The sequence below is a fragment of the Cricetulus griseus genome, chromosome 2 (genome assembly GCF_003668045.3).
Source record: "Cricetulus griseus strain 17A/GY chromosome 2, alternate assembly CriGri-PICRH-1.0, whole genome shotgun sequence".
Taxonomy (NCBI): domain Eukaryota; kingdom Metazoa; phylum Chordata; class Mammalia; order Rodentia; family Cricetidae; genus Cricetulus; species Cricetulus griseus.
The window spans coordinates 177167393-177175174 of NC_048595.1; positions in this window are offsets into that span (position 1 = coordinate 177167393).

A 7782-nucleotide genomic window follows, 5' to 3' on the forward strand; every position below is an offset into this window, starting at 1 on the left:
TTTTTAGATCCTGTCAAATTGACAATCAATACTAACTGTCAAAAGATGATGTTTTTGCAAGCCTTTTAAAATACACAAAACTTTGCTACTATTTACAAATAGTATACAAAACATAAGATCATGGGTTGGTGTGATCTCCACCATCAGACACAAAAGTGCTACCAAGGAGGAAGGATGGTGTAGTCCTTTTAACTACACCCACAAACGAGCACACACAGAGGCACACTCACACATGCACACACACATATCAACTATCCTTTTTTTTGTTTTTTAATTCTTCTTTCTTCTTTCGAGACAGGGTTTCTCTGTGCAACAGCTCTAGCTGTCCTGGAACTCTGTAGACCAGGTTGGCCTTGAACTCACAGAGATCCATCTTCCTCTGCCTCCCAAGTTCTGGGATTAAAGGCATGTGCCACCACCACCCAACACAACTATTCTTAAATGTCAACAAAAAAGCTGAAGTTCTATTACCTTCAGAAGACCTGGGATCCTTGTTATCACTCTGGCTAGACTCAATGCTAAGTCTGCTTCATTAGGAGAAAGGTACCATTGCTTTTGAGAACTTTTCAGAGCCAGCTGGATGCCTGCAATCCTAGCTCTTGAGAGCCGAGGCAGGAGGGTGGAGCATTTCAAGCCAGCCTGAACTACAAAGTGAGACCCTGTGTCAAGTCATCTCCCCTTCCTAAGTTGTTTTCCTACAAAGTTAGTAACCAAGACCGGAAACACCCTGTTCCCGCGACAAGCAGCCTACCCAGCCCTATGGAGTGGTCAGATTTCAAGGGCAATTTCCCTCTCAATATAATGTACCCCGCATGTGGCCATTAAAAGCTTTTAGGGATAGCACAGTGACACAGGGAGAAAAGCTACAGGGAAAGAATGGAGATGCAACAAGTGATGATGCCTGCCTCAGAAATGTATGCAAGTAAATATTGTCTAAGAGGGACAGCCAGTGGTACCCACAGGCCTGGTACACAGGTGACCTCCAGGGACCTAAGCACGGTGCTGTCTGTTTGAGGCCAGTTTGCCTGACTGTCCTTCCTTTGAGCCCAAAGTCCACCCTAAGTTGCCGAATGTCCATGGTCCAGAGTGTTCTGAGTGCACAGCATCCGGGTTCTTTCTTTCCTCTTCCCAGGCTTTTGGCTCTTCTCCCTTCCTATCAAATGTTCAACGCAGCTGAGAAGGAAGTGGCAGCGCTACTTCCAGTGGCATGGGGATGTTACTCCCAGTGTAAAGTGCAGTGACTAAGTAAACTCAGTGGTACTGGGTTGCTGAAGTTCAGGAACAGGAGCAATATTGAGGTGTCTGTAGAGCTAATGTACCCCGTCTCAGAAAGGTACCAGTGAAAAGGGAGATGCCACCACTGCAAGAACTGTGGTCACCTTTCCCAACACTCGGGCAGTCGGCTGACTTGGAGATTGTTCTTTGGAAATGCCAAGTTGCAGATACCAATAAGCAGATTATAAATGGGACTCCTGGGCTAGCATCAGGCAAACATTTGTCAACATCACCACCAGTAATGACCTCAATAATAACAACAAACGCTTGTCAACATGCAGGAGCACACGGAACCAGACACCAGTCTAAGTGCATTTAAACTCACACAAAGCTTGTTAAACAGATGCTAACACAACACGTTTTGCACATGAGGAAACTCAGGCACCACAGAATGCCATTCACCAAGAACTGACTCTAGAACTCTTAAAACTCCTGAGCTGTGCTGCCATCTAGTGATTTTCCAAAGATGGATTCCCAAAGGCCTCCTTCAATCCTATTTCACCTACTGAGGCCAGCAACCCGGTTAACCAGGGAATCCAGTAGCATCAGATGTGGACTCCTGACATGAGAAGACTAGCACATCTGATACCTGGTATGCAGCTTTCTCTCTATACCTGTCCATAAGAGCCACCAAAAGCTACAAGCTGGAGAGCCAGCAGCAAACCTTTACAGTCCTATCTCAAGTATGTGTTAATTCTCCATTCCTATGTCATAATTTGGTTTTCAGGGACTTAGATTGCCTGCGTCTTCCATAAGGTACCATACTAGTCTTTTGGATAAGTGGTATTATGCTAATTAGACCAAGTGAGCCAGAGGTAGCTATGAATCTGGACTTGATGGTAAATCATATGCATACCAGAGGATGGGAATAAATCCAACCCAAATTCAGAGGTCTTCTAACTCAGTAAAATGTCAATGAATCCAGTGGTGGAAAAGACAAAAGGTATTCCTTCTGAAATGAAATTTTTTCTGCATGTGGCCCCTTCCACTAAGAAAGAAGCATGGCACTTAGTGGGTATTGGCATTTGGAGGTGGCACATTCTGCCCTTGGGTGTGTTATTCTAGCCTATTCACCAAGTGACTCAGAAAGCTGCTAGTTTTGAGTGGGGCCCAGGACAGGAGAAGGCTCACTAACTTTTTTCAAATGCACAACACAGTATTGCTACCTACAGTCGCCCTACAGCATAATAGCGCACCATAAATTCTTACTCTCATCTAACAGTAACTCTGCGCTTATTGAGCAACCTTTCCCCACCGCCTCAACCCTGTTTGTTGTCCTCAGTCATTGGTAACTACCACCATTCTACTTTCAACTTCTATGAGATGGGCAAGTCTAGATATTGTATGTGTGACATCTGGTGGTCTTGCCTTTCTGTACCTGGTTTACTTTACTTAAATAGTGACTGTCAATTCCAAACATATTGCCACAAATTACAAGACTTCGTTCCTATTTGTGGTCTAATACATATAAACCATATTGTCTTTAACCATTCATTCAGCGATAGACACTTGGGCTCTGGCTATGGTGACAATGCTCCATGAGAGTGCAGCCATCTCCTAGGCATGCCTGTGTCAACCCCTTTGGTAGTGGGGTTCCTGGGTCATATGGTAGTTATATTTTTAATTTTGGAGGAACCTCTGAGCTATTTTTCTCAATGGTTATGAATGTATAGTTTTTAAAACATGTTTATGGGGCCCAAGAGGTGGTCCAGTATGTAAAGGTGCTTGCCATGCAAGCCTTAGTGACCTGGGTTTTATCCCTAGAACCCACATAAAAGCAGAGGAGAGATCTGACTGTACACAGTTGTCCTCTGAACTCCTCCCATAGGAATGTCGTGGCTCATGTGCCCCTGCACACGTATATGCACACACATGTTTAAAACATGCTTGTGGACACTGACTTATTCTTGTTTCTATTGCCTTTGTCTACACTTTGCTTTTTAAGAGGGAACACCTATCTCTCTGTCTCGAATGCTTCTTGACTTGGCCCATCGGTGTACCCTGCAAAAATGCTTCTCACATTCTTTAGTAGAAATTTAGTTCTCAGTGAGTAAACAAGTTGAAGGGACTAGAAAAATCTCCCTTGGGGATTAACAGAAGACACAGACAAAAAGGCAGTAAGGTAACAAAAGAATTCATCAAAAACTTTAATACAATGTGTCACCAAAAATGAGCAGATTAGATATACTTTTCAAGTAAATATGCATCAGCCATCAAAATAAAACACATTCTGGGACAAAATACAAATGCTGATAAATTTGAAAGGGTTGAAATTGGTCACACATGTTCTCTAACAACAAAGGAATTCAATTAGAAACCAATAAGAGATCTATACCTGGAAAATTCCCAAGAATAAACTCATCAAAATGTTGCTGAGTAACCGAGGGGACATGGGAGGAATCGAGAGAGAAATTAAAAAGTAGTTTGAACAGAAATCAATCAAAACGCAGCACATGAAAATGGGCAAAGCCACAAGAGAAGCATGCAAAAAGACACTTAAGCCATCAGATCCTAAAATTAGAACAAAGAGAGTCTCCAATGGAGCAATTAAGAGAGAATCTTAAATCCAAAGTAAGGAGAATATAGAATGAAAATAATATAAGAGCAGAAATCAAATAGAAAAAAAAGAAGAAAACATCAATGAAGAAACATTTATCTCATTCACAGATCAATAAATGTTTCCTGCCCCAGGACCCAGTCTGCTCCCTAGGAAATCCCCCTTAATAACACCATCCCTCCAGAGCTTTGAGGCCAGGGAATGTGAGTACTGGGTGGGGCTCCTGTGTAACAGTGCCTCCTCTCCTCTCATGTCCTACTATACATAGCAGAGACCCAAGACCTGACTCTCTGCAAAACACAACTTCGTGTATCCAGGCAACAAGGGGGAGGTAGGAAAATGGGATGGGCAGCCACCTGCTTCCACAGAGCTCATGAGCTGTCAAGCCTTGGCCTGAGGAGCAGCTCCTCCCCACCTCTCTGCAGATTGCTTCATGCCTATCAGGCTGTGGAACATTCTTCACATTCTAGCATCAAGGTGCACAGTTTGGTTCTTGTGAGGGCTGTCAGCATGGAGAAGGGCAGAGAGCGTCCCAGGAATCAAGTTTTTGTTGCTTTCTTGAGTGCCAGCCCTTGGAAAAATAACCACACCCAGGCTCACTCTGCAAACCCCTCCCTTGGCTTTCTGACAAATCTGGAGAGGTGGGTGCAGTTTCACCTCAGCACCAGCACCATGAGCTAGCTCCTCTTTTGTGAGCATGTAAGCCTTCAGCCACTGGTTCTCAAGGTCTTGTGCCAACCAGGACTTCCCACATGATGAACTGGAAGACCAAATATGCCATAGGCTGCAAATATGTACAAAATCTAGCCATATAATACAAACTAATAAACCTGTTGATATCTGTTCATACAAATGCTTTTTCTCCATACTGTCCATAAAGGCAACAAGAAGAAATTTGTTTTCAACAGTACACCTTTACTACTTATGATAGTTTGAAAAAAAATGGATCCCAAAAGGAGTGACACTATTAGGAGGTGTGGCTTTGTTGAGTTGGTATGGCCTTGTTGGAGGAAGTTTGTCACTATGGCTTTGTGGTCTCAAATAGGCTCGCCATGCCCAGTAAGACAGACCACTTCCTGTTGCCTGTGGGTCAAATGTAGGATACTAGGCTACTTCCCCACCACCATATCTGCCTGCATATCACCATGTCCCACCATGATGAAAATGGGCTAAACCTCTGAAACGGTAAGCCACCCCTGTAGCTCTTGCCATTTGCTCTTGTTGCTTCACTGACAATAGGTCTTAAGTGTGTATGTTCTTACTTTTCCTTCTCCTAGTGCATACTTGATATTTGCTATCTTTGTATATAGTTTGTATCAAGTCTAAATCTTTTCTTTAGACTAAAAGGGGAATTGTAGTGAGAGATCTAACTATGTACCTGTGGTCACAGGTGAGTACGTGAGTGTGTGGGATTTCGTCTGGGGTCCAGGACAGGCTTGCTCTCTTGGTTTCCATAGGGTCATGGAGAGTAGCTGAGTATTGATCCTTGGAGCTGGAACTTGGGGTTATCAGTTTCTTGTGTAAGTGACCTCTCCCCGAATAAAATTAACCTATATTATCCTAGTCCCATGTAACTTAATCTGTTCATCTACACAACCCAATTAAATAAGAGTTGTGTGGTCATGGTGTCTCTTCACAGCAGTAGAAACCCTAAGACACTACCTCTTTAGATGGGCAGGCCAAAAAAAAAAAAGAGAATGCAATTGACACGTGAGCTGAGGTCTCAAAATTGAGGTAGAAAAAAACAGGGGCTGAGTACAAACATGAGAAGAGAGATTAATGACACATCCAAAGATCTCTAATATATTACTCAATACTTCCTTGGGCACTGTTTTCTGAGTAAATTCTTAGGCTTAACTCTGATTCTATTGCTGTAAAGGGCAAAAAGTGCTTGTGCACACAGATAAGCACAGACATCAGGAAAGTTAAACACGCAGGCCTCCTTCAAAGGAAGATGTTTAACCTGTTCCTTCTGGAGTCTGGGAATGGATGTAGCTTACAACCTGGTGATCCTTTGCTAGCTGTTGAGCCAGGCTCCACCCATATCACCCAGAATGGTATGTTTGTTTATCACAGACCTTTCCCCCCTAAAACCTTGAGTATTGCTTTCAGACCATAAAACTAATCCTTGTGAGAGATGACACTTGTACTTTACAACAGCCTAAGTGACTTCTATGTTGTCTTATGGCCAGGCCAACCTGACACCCACAGCATTATGTTTACCTCAGTCGTTGTCTCTAGAATCTTATCTTAAGCATTGTCTCTAAGTTAACAGGAATGCGTCTTTCAGACAAAGCCATGTATATTTTATAAGCTGGGCGTTGGTGGCGCACGCCTTTAATCCCAGCACTTGGGAGGCAGAGGCAGACGGATCTCTGTGAGTTCGAGACCAGCCTGGTCTACAAGAGCTAGTTCCAGGACAGGCTCCAAAGCCACAGAGAAACCCTGTCTCGAGAAAAAAAAACAACAGCAAAAAAAAAAAAAAAACAAAAACAAACAAACAAACAAAAAAGAGCTTCAATGTAACTTGTCCTAAGCTTTGTTGTACTCATGGGGCTGAGCTAATTGTTATTAGAAAACTTTCCTCCAAAGCTGTGCTTAAACATGGCAAAAAATAAACTAGTGGTCAGACTCTGGAAGTTCTGGCCCAGTACCTAAAATAGTGCTGAACTGAGTTTCATTCTTGTCTCTTCAGAGATCATTTCCCTGACTACTGCAAAGCCTTCAGGCATCTCCACATAATTCAGGCCAAAACTTAATAAAATCTTAGGTGAGGGTACAGATTCAATCTTTGAGACAGTTTTTCTGTTGTTCTGCTGTGTGTGCCAAGCTAGCTGGTCTGTGAACTCCCAAGTATTCTCCTGTCTCTGCCAGCCATCTCTCCATTAGCAGTAGTGGAATTATGGACACCACTATGTTCAGCTTTTACAAGAGTTCCTGGGACTCAACTCAGGCCTTCAGGCTTGCATGACAGGTGCTTATGACAGGTGCTTTTCTCAGTCGTCTCCCAGAACCTATTCTCCCCATTTCAGTGCAAGCCACAGCATAGCCAAGCCTCCTTTCTCTTTTGCTGTCTTCTCTATTTGCCTTAGACTAGCTAGAAGTTTATAAGTTATAGTTTACTTACAGAAGTTTATAAATTATTTCTTCTGCATTCCTGTTCTCTATTTTATTGGCTTCTATTCTGACCTTTATTTCTTTATGTCTTCTTGCTTTGTATTTAATCATTTTTGATGTTTCTAAGGCTGGTAGATAAGTTTATCATTGTAAGATTTTTCTCCTTTCATAAGTTCTCCAGGCTATTGGTTACAATCATACCCACTTTATAGATTACTGTTTTACATCTGAACGTAAAAAGACTTAGAATTTCCTTATGCTTTCACCTTTGCTCTATACATTGCTTGTACATGTAAGATTTTAATTTTCTAATTATTTGGAGTTTTCCCTCTGCCATTCCCTCATTTACCTCTGTTTTAATTTCATAATGGTCAAAGGATATGCTTTGCATTATTTAATTTCTTATAAACTGGGTACAATTAATTTCATAGTCCGGAATATTATTTACCATGGTATGTATTACATATATATTTGAAAAGAATCACATTTGGTATATGTTAATAATAACCTTTAAGTTTGCAACCAAAAGTCAGTTGATAGTGTCTTCAGAGTTCTGAGGTCTTCTTCAGGACTCATACAATCTTAAAAGTGTATGCAATTAATAACCACAGTTAATAATACAGGAAGAAGAACTGAGATAATTGTAGCAATCCATGGCTGCATTTGGAGACACCAGCATCAATTGCTAGGATTAGTAGTTAAGGAAGAAAACAGAGTAGAAGCAGAATTCAACTCAGCCCATGTTTCTCCTTTGTCAATATCACATTACCATACTCACACATTTGTTGCTCCCTTGGTATGTATTTGATTAGGACTTGCAAAGTCCTGTGTCT